Source organism: Podarcis filfolensis (assembly GCF_964270895.1).
Source record: "Podarcis filfolensis genome assembly, chromosome: 8".
In the NCBI taxonomy this organism is placed as follows: Eukaryota; Metazoa; Chordata; class Lepidosauria; order Squamata; family Lacertidae; genus Podarcis; species Podarcis filfolensis.
The window spans coordinates 66,115,860-66,130,227 of NC_139611.1; the positions used below are offsets into that span (position 1 = coordinate 66,115,860).

Genomic DNA, 14,368 nt, shown 5'->3' on the forward strand with positions numbered 1-14,368 from the left:
TTGTAAACACTTTTTGCACTGATACCAGTAGCCACTGTGTCACACAGAGTAAAGCAACAGCTGCAGGTAGAGATTTGGCAGCTGGCAAAGGGGCTCAGAGCCCAATGCCAGATTCAGTCATGGGGGTGAGTAACTGTTCCCTGTGTACAGAGTGAAAGACTGCTGTTGCCATACAGAACAAATCCAGGGGGAAGGCAGTTGTGGAAGCATCCCCTCCTGGGGCTGTGTGCTGTGCAGGTGTATGAAACTTGCTGGAAAATCCAGGAGTGTGCAAAATTATGTTTCCCTGTGGTGATTTTGCAGAAATCAGTGAGGGGAGGGGAAATAAGTTGTGGAAGTGTTGCTACAAAAGGGCTGTGCTTGCATAGGTGACTTTAAAAATAAAGGGTGGACATTTGGGTGGGTGCCTGTTCACACACACACACACACACACACACACACACACACCAATACTGTGCACCTCATGGGTAGTGGGACCTGGTGTGTGTGGGTGTGTGTAGATGAACAGCACTGTGGATGAGGCCTGCAACAAAATGTTGCAGTATGGAACTCTCCTGTTCAGTATTCCAGTGAGCCAGCTATGCCTTCATATAATCGTCAAATTGCAGGGTTGGAAAGGACTCCAAGGGTTAATCAGTCCAACTCCCTGCAAGGCAGGAATCTCAACACCCCATCCAATCTGAAACCATACTGGACCCTGCTTAGCTTTCTTTCAGCATACTCCATTCTATTTCCCTTCCCTGCCTTTTTCCATTCCTAGCACCACCACCAAGAGACACTTGGTGCATTCTGCGGCCACTGAGCATGCTCAGTCTTCACTGGACTGTTTGGTGTTTGCTTTTTGGTTTCCCCCACTCCACCGCAAATACACTTTCTACTTCTTTAAACTCTAGGCATGCTGATTCCTTCCTCTTGGGTTGCCATAGCGCTATTTTGTCTACTTAGTCATCATAATTGGTGGTGTCCATTGGAACTGCTAAGGTGGAAGGCGGAGAGACCAGTGACAAATGGAACCAGAGCCAATGACTAAGAACATTGCTGTGTAGAGTCTTCCTGTTCAGGGTTCTGACAGCCTTTGGAGAAAAATATACTGTGGTTACACACAATGGATCTGGGCAGGGTTTCCCGACCTCGGGTCTCCAGTCATTTTTTGACTACAATTCCCATAATCCCTGACCATGGGTCCTACTGGCTAGGGATGATGGGAGTTGTAGTCCAAACACAGCTGGAGACCCACATTTGGGAAATGTTGAATTAGGGCAATGGACTCTTGGCAGTACTTTTTCTTAACACAAGTGAGATGCATGTATGTTCCCACCAACCAGCCTGGCCATATCCTCTTCCAAATACTCTGCTCCAGTTTTCCTCCCCTACTCCAGTTTTCCATCCTCCCCCACCCTACAGACACTTAGCATTCTGTTACCAGTGAACATGCTCAGTCCCCATTGGGAAGGGTGTTCCCCTTTTGTTCAAACCCCACCACCACCTCCAAAGACTGTTCGTTGCATGCTGATACCTCCCTTTTGTTTCTCTGTGTCCCATTTTCACTCCAAAACCATTGGCCCACAGCAGCTGAGTTTGCTGCTTGACAGAGTCATTGTTTCTGGCATGGGTTTGAGGCTGTGCCTTGGCTGCAATGAAGCCCTGATGCAAAAGTGCCCTTAGGAAAACAGGAAATCCACATAAGGTAGCTTTGCGTAACTGACAAGGGTTTTCATCTGAAAGAAGGCATGGGATCTAATTGTATTAAAACAGCAAGACGGATGGCTCATCAGTCTAAGCTTAGCTCTCATTGCTCTCAGATGACATGTTCACCGGCGGCTAAAGTACATTGTAGTGCTCCAGCGTCAACTTCCATTAATTTTGCAGCTGATTAAGTGCCCTTTTAGTCAGGTGACATTATATGGCCATGATTTGAGGGGGGGGATTCAATTCAGTTTGCATTTAAAGGCAAACTTACCTGATTTGCACTTTCTGAAACAAGGCGCAGCCAGCCACCCTTCAAAATGTGCACTTCTCTGGATTTGCAATGCTGTTCCCGAGCCAAGCCACATTCACAGAAATGCAAATACTAGGGTATAAAGAGTGCATCAAAATGCTTCTTGGTGAAAATAGCACCAAGAGAAATTGCTTTGCAAAAATGTGTATATTGGGCAAAATTGCATGCCAACATGGGTATATCAGGAAAAAATCATGGATGAATTTACATGAGGATGTGGCAAAACGGAGAACTGAATTAAGATTGGAAAAATGAGGAACCGTGAGAAACCAACATTTTCCAATACCTAGTGATTTTTCAGATGACCACGTCTGCCACTTAGGGAGGAGTACCAGGATGGTACTCCAAAATGAATTCACTACACGTTTTGGAGCTGCAAAGCATAGATTGCAGATGCCTGCTTGTGAAGATCCATCCATCCACACTTCTGCTGCAATCTGCATCAGGGGCTCTAGGGACATTCCCACATACCAGGAGAGAATTTCCCACCACAGCTCACATCAGATCGTCTTGGAAATGAGCTGAGCTATTTCCCCCAAACACTGAGAAGTAGCTCGACTGTTTTCTGAACCAACGTGAATTTGCTCATTCTTTCCAAGTAGGGTTAGAAAGCAGTTGGTATGACCAGTATCCATCAGTGATTGGGACACAGAGTTAGAGGCTACAGGGGCATCAAATGGGGAACTGGGTCTGGGTCAGAGCTGACTGCTGCAGATAGAGACCATTGCACCTGAGAAAGTTGGACAAGAACTCTCAGGGGAACCTCCCAGGTTATCAGGGCTTCTGGGGCCAGAGCCTGGACCCTCACAGACAACTTCCCCTGAGCCAGCAGAAACAGATGCTTCCCAATGCACATCACCAGTGTGGCAGCACCAGGAGCACACCAGGGAGAAGGCTGTGGAAAGGAGGAGAAGGAGGCTGGCCTTTTAGGGCTCTGAAGTTCTCTCAAGCAAGTGGAGACTGAAGGAAGTTGTCTGCCTCAGTCTGCTCCCAACCTTTGGCTGGAAGCTGGAGCTGTCCCTGGTCCTTCAGCCTTGCTACTTTCCCTGGGTTTCCAGCATTGGACCAGAAATTGACAGCAACCTTTTTCAAAAGCTGGACCCTGGAAAAACTGTTGCAGTGGAAAATTCATCCCTGCAGAGGACTTTGGGGGCATGAGGGTCCGTTTGTGCGTGCTTGTGTGTGTGCGCGCGCACACACTTGTGTTTCATAGTGCTGTGTCAAACCCTACATTCAGATTTCTACATACGGTAATCTTTGTCCCTTGTGAAATGGACTGGGTATTTTTTTTTCTTCCTGCCTCTGGATGCTTGAGGATATATTTTTTTATTTTAATTTTTGCAGTGTTTGCACTGTGCTAATCAAAATAGACTCCTGGAGCAACGACAAATGCATTGCTGCATGCCTTTTTGTGGGCCAGAGACTGCTTGGTCAGCTCCGTCTCATTAAAACTTATGCCATACATAAACACAATTACGAGTCTTTGAGGTGCTGCAAGACACTGCTGGGGTTTTAAAGATTTTGCTATTAACAGACTCACAGGCCCTCTGGAATTTGGCCAATGATCTCAGGTGTGATGGGAGTTGTAATCCAGCAATTTTTACAGGGCCTTAGGTTCTCCAACTCTGGTCTAAACAATGCCCATTTTATTCAGGAACTGCAAATGCACTCTTGTGTTATTTTGCCCCTGTGAATGGCTGTCTAGCATACAGGGGGGTGAACATTCTTATTGCTGCACTGATGGCAACAGGTAAAAAAACAACCTTTGGTTTGGTCAGCCTTAGCTGGAGTCCAACACGACAGCAGCAGCTTTGCCTTGACCCACCTGGGATGTCCTCATAACCCACCTGGGGCTCTCAAGCACCTATGGCACAATAAAGAGCAACAGTAACAACCAAATAAATACAGGTCTCTTGCAATATGTTCCATAAACTGATACATGCATACACAGGGAAGACAGAAGCAAGGAACGCAAAGAAAGATGGAATCACATTACTAGTTTGTTGAATCTCTCCAGAAATCAGTATGTAAGGCTGGTGGTTTGGGGACCTACAGACAAGGAACTGATAAATAGAAACCATACATTTGTAAATGCTTCAGGTTTAGCCAGACCCTTAGCCAATTTTGAAATTGTGGGTTGGATTTTCCAAGGAGGCTGATCTTCAAATGCAAATCATACCAGATGCAGAAAATTCCGAGGACGTTTTCCATCCTCCCACCACTGCCATTCTGACAGCTGCTAATAAAAGAATAATGAGGTCTTTATGGAGCAATTTGGGACCAGTGAAAAGTGAGAATAAGGCTAAAGAAGGAGATTTGAGAACAGTCTGATTAGTGATTTGGGAGAGGCAATTAAATATTAGATCCCAAAACCGAGTTATTTACCACTACACAAAAGCCCTGGATAGAGCAACTTCTCCCATAACAGTGTATTAGTGGTGAATTCTGCATTATTAGTTGTTATGTGATGCTTCCTCAATGCAACCACGTTACTGCTTTCCAGAGGAGTCACATAGCGCAACAAAAGCAGGACAAAAATAATTTGGAACATTTGTGGTGTAGGAAGTTATGGGATTTCAGCAGAAGGCTATGGGCTTTGTACTGATTGGAAACAAAACAATGCAACCACCCCAAACTTTATGCGTGCACAAACAATATTGAAAGCAGGATGGTGTAGGATTGCCCTGATAGCATCATGAGCACAAATCATTACTCAAGCACAATAAAAAGAACTTCTGGAGCCACCCAATGTCTATTGCATCTCATGTAGTAGTTGTCCTTTTTAATTGAAATGCTTACAAGGTGGTCTGAGCACTGATTCCTTCTTGTTACTGGCATTAGCTGACCACAGTGGCTGGCACACAAGGTGTTAGAATTCCTGCTCCATGATTGCAGTCATGGGATTTTTGTCTTTCACATGCCTGGGTCCTACTCGAGTGTAGGCCGAACTCCTGACACATAGTTCCTGCTGCATTGAGTTGGAAGCCCATCTCCAATTTCCCCTGGGACCAAAGCGACATGATGACGTCCTTCCACTCTCTGGAGGGTTGTATGGAAGGGAATATGGACCCCTGGGAACAGTCACCTTCTCTCCCCCAATCTCCTGAGCCCTTGGGCTACCTTGTTTTGGACTCTCCCTGCAGTGTGGATTCCATGCAGACCCACATCCAACCTGCACATTAGCCCAGAAGGCATAAATCAACAGAGTCTGCTTTCAAAGCTGAACTCCAAATTGCTCCTCCTTCCCTACAAATGACTGTCTATTCCTTTTGTCAGGCAGACGGCATGTTAATGACTCGGAAAAGGGGGAAGGCGGTTTCCCTAATGGCAACTAATGGCTGGGAAATGGCTGGAGGTCTCTCTTGAGTGTCGTAAGCTTGGAAGGTGATGCACCCCTGTGGCCGGAGAATGACATGCCTGTCTCTTCAAAATCCAGGGGTCTGGCACAAAATGGAGGGGCGAGTGTGTGTGTGTGGTGGGTTAAATGAGAGTGAAACAGGAAGGCAGAGCAAGCTGTTCCTGCTGTGGTTTCTCTCCCTCTTCCAGTGCTGTGTCCCGTGGTGACCAGGGTAATGGCCTTGGAAGACGCCCAGTCACCTGGAATATGTGAATAACAATGAGGAGCATGAACAGAATCCATAGAGTTGTGCTTAAACCAACCAAAACCAACCCTTGTTTATCTGGAATTAGAGGAAGGGCCATAGCTCAGGGATGGAGCACCTGCTTTCTGTGTAGAAGGTCTCAGGTTCAGTCCTTCGTATCTCCAGGCAGGGTTGGGAATGTCTTCAGTCTGGAGCCCTGGGGAGCAGCTGACAGTCAGTGTAGACAATACAGAGCTAGAGAGGCCAATGCTTGTGTGGGATAGTCAAATGGCAGTCAAACCAACAATTCATTGCCTTGCTAGATAAGCACATGATAGGAGCTAGAGCTCAGAGTTTTCCTGTAAGTTGGCTAGAGAGACCTCTGTAAGACACTCCCACTGTGCTCTGACTAGGGGAGGGTCTAGTCATATAAAGTCTCCTTACCTGCCCAAGTACATCCTGTTTTGCCTCTCTTCACTGTTACCTCTTCATCTCATCACCAAGCCAGAAAGGTGAGAACAACTGCCAAGCTCAGACTCCATTTCAAGTTAGACTAAAATATGCCTATGTAACTGAATTACCATTTTAAACCTGCCTGAACAAAGATGCTGCACCTGTCCTTCTGCAACAGAAACTCTGGGTGAGTCAATGTTATTTTCACCTTTTACAATGACTGTTTGTGTGATTGTTGTTTTAAAGGGGGAGAAAAGGAAAATCCAGTCTGCCTTAAAGCACCCTGGATTACTTAAACTAAAAGGCTAAAGCTAGCCTATCTAAGCTTCCCTTTTAACTGCAAAGGGATGGCACTCTGCTGAACTCACAAACATGAGGAAGGAAGGATAAAATCCAATGCATATATCTTCTCCTGGCATCTGTGCGCATCCCTACAGCTTTGACTCAGTATAAGGAAACTCACTATGTCCCCAGTACATGGAACATTGCATACCAAAGCAAAAGTCTCTGCTCCATGGAGCTTACAATTTAAACTAAGGCAGCAGGGGTTTAGCTTACCACCTAAAGTGTTAGAATGGATGGAGCCAGAAAGAAAAGCAACATCAAGTGCCAGCAGCATCAGCCATGATCCGTTTGCACAGGGCTTCGCAAACAGTTTGATCTCAAAAAAGGGCTGGCCATGCAATAATAAATTATTCTCTTTTTGGCTGTTTGCGAAGGTGCTTCGTGCTCCGGCTCCCGCTCCTCTGCCATTTCCATCTCTGCTCTGCTCTGCTCAAAGGCCTTTTTTCTTTGTTTTGTGTTGATCAGCTGGATTCCCAAGAAGTACAAAAGGAAATTCATCAATGGGGCTCTGAGCTATGCTCATGCACCCCTGCAGCAAGCTAAACGAGAAGCGAAGCAACCTTACAAGCAGCAGAGCAAGACGGGTGATCCTCTTGCTCATTTCATATGCCTGAGCCTAGACAAACAATAGCTTAACAGCACAGTCACGTGGAATGATGTGCTCAGCCTTTCCACCAAAGGCCCCCCTCTTGCCTCCCTTCCCCTCCCCGCCTGACACTCTTCTTGTTGCTCCTGGTCTTAAGCAGAGCATGTATTTTTAATGTCTCCTTCTCTAATGAGGTCCAGAGCAGAGAGGAGGCAAAGGCTGGAACTGCTGACACCATTCAAAGCCTGTGAAATAAATCAGCAAAGTGGAAACAGAAGTCAGGTGAGAATGACCCACTCTGGAAGAATGGCAGATGAAGTTGATTGACTGTATGGGACTGGCAGAAATGACCGGCAGAATCCGCGACCAGGGAGAAGAGTCAGCAGAAGAAGATTGGAAGAAATTTAAGGACTATTTACAGAAACACTACAAAATTAATGAACTTAGAAAAGATGTTGGATTGAACTTTTGTGGTCTCTAGCTGTTATGATAAAGATAATAGGGATTAAAATTGTTTAAGTCACTAAATTTAGAGATTAGGATTTGCTGGATTAACAAGTTGAATTAGAAAACAAGAAGGGGAGGTATGAGGAAGTCAAAGAAACATGGTATTGGAAAATTGTTATTGAAATTGACTTGTTTTTAATATTTTCCTTTTTCTTTTTCTTTTTGTGTTTATATAAAATTGGAAAATCTAATAAATATTTATAAAAAAAACAAAACAGAAGTCAGGTGAGAATGCTATGCCAGTCAGCTCAGCTACAGGCTTCACTTGAGCCTAGGGATGGAAGAATCTGTCAATTTCACTTCTCTCAGTTTCTCATTATTTCTAGCCTTAAATTCAGTTCTTCAAATTTCTGCATCAATTTGTGATTTAAAAAAAATCATGAAAATCTATCTGTGTTTTGGTGTGTGTATCTGCTAATTAACACATCTTTTATGCTGGTGGTTCCAGTATACACATTTTTGCAAGCAATTTTCCCTAATAATGCATTTTCTGTGTTGCTTTTACAAACGCATTCATTTTTACAAACGCTTTCCCCTATTATGTGCATTTAAAAAAACATGGTTTGATTGGAGAACTGCATCGCAAAATTTGGATATGTGTGAAGTTTCAAGGTAGCTGTAGTTCAGTTTGCATTTTGTTTTGGAAAGCATGAATTTGACAGATTTGCCTTTATTATTATCCAGCTATTCATTCACTGTATTTGTTAGTTGCAGTAGCATACAATCCGTTGCGCCGGTCTGGGCCTGATCATTGGGCCCATAACATCTCTGGTGCAGTTAACATGGTGTGACATCTCCAGGGTTAATTCCGATGATTCATTGAGTTTGATCAGGAAACAATCCCATTGATGCCGCTCTGCAGAGAATGGAGGGGACATTAAACAGAGGGGAATCTGTGACCGGTCCGAGTAAAGCGCTTTGCTTTGCTCCTGGGTTCTCCAGGAAGACAGATGAAATGCAAACAAGCAAGCTGCCAGCAAAAGGTAATTGCACCCTTTCTCCAAAGCAAAGAAATCATTTTAATGGCTGCAAAGCCCCCTTGCATGAAAGCAGAGCATTAAAGCCCATTAGGGACCAGAGTTCTCTTTAGCCTTGCCTTGTTTGCTCCTGATTGGAACTAGTGGGTTATCTTGTAGGGCTTTTCAAGAGCTGCATAAAATTAAGGAAAGGGGATGTCTCGAGCCCCACAGTGCTGTTAGGATCATCTTTCAATGGGCAGGCACCAACACAGGAGGTAGAAATTATTGGGTGATGGTGAATGGTGGGAACCTGGGTAGAAGATGTGGGGTGGCTCCTTTCTGCTGCAACTTCAGCCACTTTGGAAGGGGGAGCAGGTTTGTCGGCTCCCCCCCTCTGCTGGCTTGGAGGAGGGTTTGGAGCAGCTATGGGGGTAAGGTACAGCTGGAAGCAGCAGAGACTGAATAGGAGCCTGAACAGGAAGGTTCTGCGAATCAGGTACCGCTTTCACAAATGGGAGCACTCCTTACCCAGCCCAAAGGAGCCCATGTTTGTAACACCAATGTTCCTGCAAGGTGAGCGAGTCTCATTAGTGAGCACGCCATACCTCCCCTTTTGGTGAGAGGGGCAGAACCACTTGTTGGGACATCTTCATTGCTTCCACCCAGGCCTGAACATCTTACCTTGCTCTTGAACTTCTGAACCATGACTTCTGAGCCTTGTGACTGCTGCCTGTACTGTGGTTTTCCTGAATAATGATCTCTTACTTATCTGCAGGTAAGAGCTTCTGAGATGGGAGCTGTGACAACGGCAAGCTGTGCTCAGAGCTGTTCTTGCAAATGTAAGCATAGTAGCCATGTCTTACAGCCACCTTCTCCAGATGATGCGATTGTAGCTGTACATATCAGGGCTGTGAACTGCCCCACCCCACCCCACCCCACCCAATCCAGGGAGTCCGGGGGTTCTTGGAACTCAGCAATACCCCCCTACTGGAGTAATGGGGGCAGGGCTTACACTGACCTTACACTGACCCTGGTCCACCCAGTGGCAGGCGAGGTCAGAGGCAAAACTGGGTGTAGCAATGAAGGTAAATCTTTCCTTTGTACAGTTGATCTTCTTCTATTCTGATCCACATATCCCTCTCTGTCCCCCACACAGGCAAGCAAGTGACAATTATCAGAGTGCAAGGACACACTCCAGCTTCCAGACCAACCCCAAGATTGCAGTAATCCAGCCATAAGGTTGCCCTGCATGGACAACTGAATGGATGCATTGAAGTCTCGATAGTGAGTTCATTGTATGTTTGCTAAATGGTTTGTTTTTGTCCTATTTGAATTGACTGATGTTTGGTCAACTGATTCCCCCCACCCTTTGCCTTGGATTTTGCTATGTGGCTGTTCATTGTAAGCTGCTTTAAGCACTGCTAAGGGTGACGTATAAAGTAAATCAATGCATCACTCATCGCTCATGGTTCCACAGTCAGGTGGGTACATCTCAGTAACTGGGGCCAGCGTGCGTCTCTCTAGGGTGGTGGAACAACATCACAAGAGAGGAGAGCTTGTCTTCTCCTTCCCTCATTTCACATCACTCCACATCTTTGCCTTCCATGATAACGTAAAGGTTTGCTACCAGAAAGGTGGGTGACGAGTGGAGTCAATATATGTCAGCTGCGGTTCCACACAAACCACCATCAATGAAGAGGAAAGGGAAGGAAGGCAGCAGCTGGCATCCTTGTCAAGCCAAGAGATATGTTTGTCACGCATGCCTTTCAAGGATGGCCTCGCCGTTCAGCCCGCTCACCAAATGATCCATGCCTGTTAATTATTTGCCTGATGGAAGACAAGTCTGTTATGGAGAGTGTTTAATTAATTAGTGTTTGTTTCCTGGATAATTGCTTACCCGGCAGAAACTTGGCATAATTGGCTGCTCTGGGTCATTTTGCACTCAACAGCAGCTATTACTCAAGGAGGCAGAGAGGATACGGGTTGCGCATACTGGATTGGGCTGAACTGTTGAGGGACCAGGTTTTAACTCCAGAAAGCAAATTGATTCTTTCTGCCAGTGTGACCTCCTGGATATTGTGGTATTGTTTTGTTTTGTTTCCAGATGTCATGCTTTTCAAATAGAGATGCCTCGACTGATTTCTCTCAGGGTCTTGTTCTTTCCCACTAATAAGTTCAGTTTTCCCTATTGCCACATCAACTATGGTTTTAAAAAATCCATGTGAAATTTCGTACACATTTGAAGGCATTTTTGCCTAACACACACAATGTTGCAAGGAACTGCATCTATTATAATGCATTGTTAATCAATCTAAATAATAAAAGAAGCAATTATTTAATAATACATTTGTACATGATTTTTGCTAATACAAGCTTTTTAGGAAACGTTTCCTTTAATATGTATGCTTTTTGTTTGGAGGACAAACAACTCACTGTGTCTTCACCACCACCTGCATTCCCTAACAGTACAATAACAACAACAAAAAGACAGTCCTGGCAAGTAGGTATCCATCCATCAAGGCCACTTTCCAAGGCCACTTGTTAATTATTTTGAAGTCAGAAAGACCAAGAAAACAACAACTCCCCGCTTGAAAATATGAAACTATTATGGATTTTGGCATTTTAGTTAGCCTAATAAATGTATTGCCCTAATGCAGATTATGGAGGAATGTGAATCCATTTCATTCCCCACCCCAGCCCCCCCAAAAAAACCCTGGCTCTCCAATTAATCCACTCTGGTGCATAGGAGCCAACTCTGAGGGGCCAAGGTCCCTTGGCCTCTCCCAATAAAATATTTGAGGGGATTGCCTCCCCAAAAAGTGATGGACATTGCCATTCAAATGGTGTGTGCCATGCCTTATGATTGATTAAGCAAGTTGACATCACTGCTCCTGTGCCTGCAAATTTTATCTGCTTCTGCCAAAAGCTTAAAAATAGTTACAACCATTCTTTTTAAGGTTCCATTTTATGCAGATCACTAATTACAGATCAAAGCACAGGGTGACTCAAAAACAAGATTCATTTTTAAAAAAAAAATAAGCAAAGATACAGGCACAAGGTAAATCCTGGGGTCAATGCACACCTTATTAGGTATTCATTAATACTTGAGTCCAAGAGTTTAATGTTCTCTTCTATATGAGCAACTCAGAGGCAAAGATTCTGCCTTATTCACAAGAGAGAGTAAAGCAGGCTACTCTCATAGGCAAGACAGCAGAGGTGTTATGAGAGTGTTTGTTGTGGGGGAGGAAGGGAAAGGCGATTGTTAGCCACTTTGAGACTCCTTAAGGGGAGTGAAAGGTGGGATATCAAGTCCAAAATCATCATCATCTTCTTCTTCTTCTTCTTCTTCTTCTTCTTCTTCTTCTTCTTCTTCTTCTTCTTCTCCTCCTCCTCCTCCTCCTCCTCCTCCTCCTCCATGATTCCTGCATTGCAGGGGGTTGGACTAGATGGCCCCTTCAGTTCCTTCCAATTCTCTGATTCTGTGAGAAATGAGGAAAAAAACAAAACTGGCATATTCATCCTTTGATAACATTCAGGTAACTGGTGAATATGAGTAAATAGAATTTGAGTCACAGTGGCTTCTGGACCAGGAAAGAAAAGATTCATGTTCTCTTAAAAGGATAATGGATGTGCTTCATAAATGAATCTAGACTTTTTTGGATCAGTGATAAGACCTCTAAGAGCAGCAGAAACCATCAACTGTGACTCTTTGGAAATGAATTCTGCTCTCTGACCAGGAGAAACCTGAACCGCTGACACCTGCAGAATGGAAAAAAATGAGAAGTGTGTCCCAAACTCTTGATGGAAAACATGACACACAGCAGAGAGAACAATGCTTCATCCTTGAGAAAGGAAGTTAGCACAGCCTTATTCAGAACATAAGGAGAGTCCTGCTGGATTTGACCAAAGTCCAGTGTCCTATTCTCACATCAGTCAATGGGTTGCCCATGGGAAGCCCACAGTGGAAAAGAAAGCTCACACTGTGCCCTCAGAGTTTTGGCTTTTGCCAGCTACTCCAAGGGAGAGAGCCATGACATTTATTTCTGAGTCATGTGTGGGTGGAGATGGGAACATTTATCAAAGGACTTTGCAACCAGCTTTTCTATTTTACTCAGGTTCCCAAACCAAGGAACAATGTTTGAACATTTGTATTCCATTGTGCATTAGAAATCCCAAGGCAATGTAAAGTAATGTCCCTAAGAATCAGTACAATCAAACCAGAAAATGCACAATGTCCACAGTGGATAATGTCAATATTCAAAGCAAGGGAATAATGGCAGCAAATGCCTGAGGAAAGAAATAAGTCTTCAATGGGTGCCTAAAACTATTCAGCACTTGCCTGATGTCTAGGAGGCATACAAATGAGTACCGCTGGGGGTTGGACAAGCAAACCAAGGTCCTGGGCTCCATTCAGCCCTTATAAGAGGAGAAGGGGCTACCTCTTCCCTTAAATGTATTAGGCAGCTTATTTGCAATTTAAAAGAAAGGCCTTCTGTGTTTGCCCTGTTTATTATAAATTTATATCTGGAGGGAGACAAACTGTATCTACAGCAGTGACCAGAGGAGGAATGACCATCAGGAGGAGCACAGAGAGAAGAAACGCCATCGTCCACCTGCATCAGTACCACCAGATGCCTTCATCTGCCCCAGCTGCCTTAAAACATGTCTCTCCTGTATCATTCTCCACAGCCATTCCAACAGTTTGACTTCACCTGCAATGGCACACTCTTCCATTTTCTCTTGAGACAGACTGATGCCAGCAACAATTTATATCCCTTTCCTTCAAGGTGGCATTCCTGGTTCTCTTTCCCCATGTTTTATCCTTGCAACAACCATCAGGCAGAGTGCCAGTGACTTCGCAAAATCACCCAGGGAGCTTCAAGTCTGAGTGGAGATTTGAACCCTGGTCCCAAGAGGTTCAGTTGTTTAGACCACAGTGCCACCCACATCCCTTATAACTAGCCTGCCACCATCAGGTGCTGAGGAGAACGTTATGCCGTTACCTGTATTGAAATAAGATTCAGTTGCCAGTCTAGTCAGCTTCTGTACAGGAATGCCAGGTGCAGTATAAGGCTAATTTCCTTCTAACAATATCTGCACTGCCCTTTGACTGGCCTAGCACTTGGCAGTAGCTACCATTTATTACAACAGTTGTGAACAGCACTTGATTTAATAAGGATAATCCTCCTCCTCCTCCAGCAACTCTCTTCTTGCATTTCTGTGATTCTCTTCGATAGTCAAAGGGCTGTACTGTCAGGGAAGATGCCACAGTACCTCTGCGTCAAAAGATATGGTACCAAAGCAGATGGTATCAGAATGCTGGGGGGAGGGGACTCAGCTTTGCAGAAATAAAGGTGAAAGTAAAGGGACCCCTGACCATTAGGTCCAGTTGTGGCCGACTCTGGGGTTGCAGCGCTCATCTCGCTTTCTTGGCCGAGGGAGCCGGCATACAGCTTCTGGATCATGTGGCCAGCATGCCTAAGCCGCTTCTGGCGAACCAGAGCAGCGCACGGAAATGCCGTTTACCTTCCTGCCGGAGCAGTACCTATTTAACTACTTGCACTTTGACGTGCTTTTGAACTGCTAGGTTGGCAGGAGCAGGCACCAAGCAACAGGAGCTCACCCCGTCACGGGGATTCAAACCGCCGACCTTCTGATTGGCAAGTCCTAGGCTCTGTGGTTTAACCCACAGCGCCAGCCGCGTCCCTTTTGCAGAAATACAAACACTTAAAAATAAATAAATCCAAGGGTGAAGAAAGACTGGGCATGCTTAGGGGTCACCAGTGGAATGTTGAGTGTCTGCTGTAAATGAAAACTTGAGATCTTTTGAACTTGTGGGGTGAGCAAATTGCAACTTTCCACTTTAAGGAACTTCTTGTGCTGCCTGCATTGGCCCCCAAATGCAAGACGCTACAGGACTTAAACTTCTCATTGCAGA

General features: G+C 45.0%; 1 long non-coding RNA gene across 1 annotated transcript; it reads left to right on the top strand.

The window, feature by feature from the left end:
- The first annotated feature begins 6,045 nt into the window (after positions 1-6,045).
- Positions 6,046-9,264, top strand: LOC310769676. Its single transcript, XR_014551791.1, has 3 exons — positions 6,046-6,220; positions 7,165-7,246; positions 9,206-9,264. It is a non-coding gene; the product is annotated as an uncharacterized lncRNA (long non-coding RNA).
- The last annotated feature ends 5,104 nt before the right edge of the window (positions 9,265-14,368 follow it).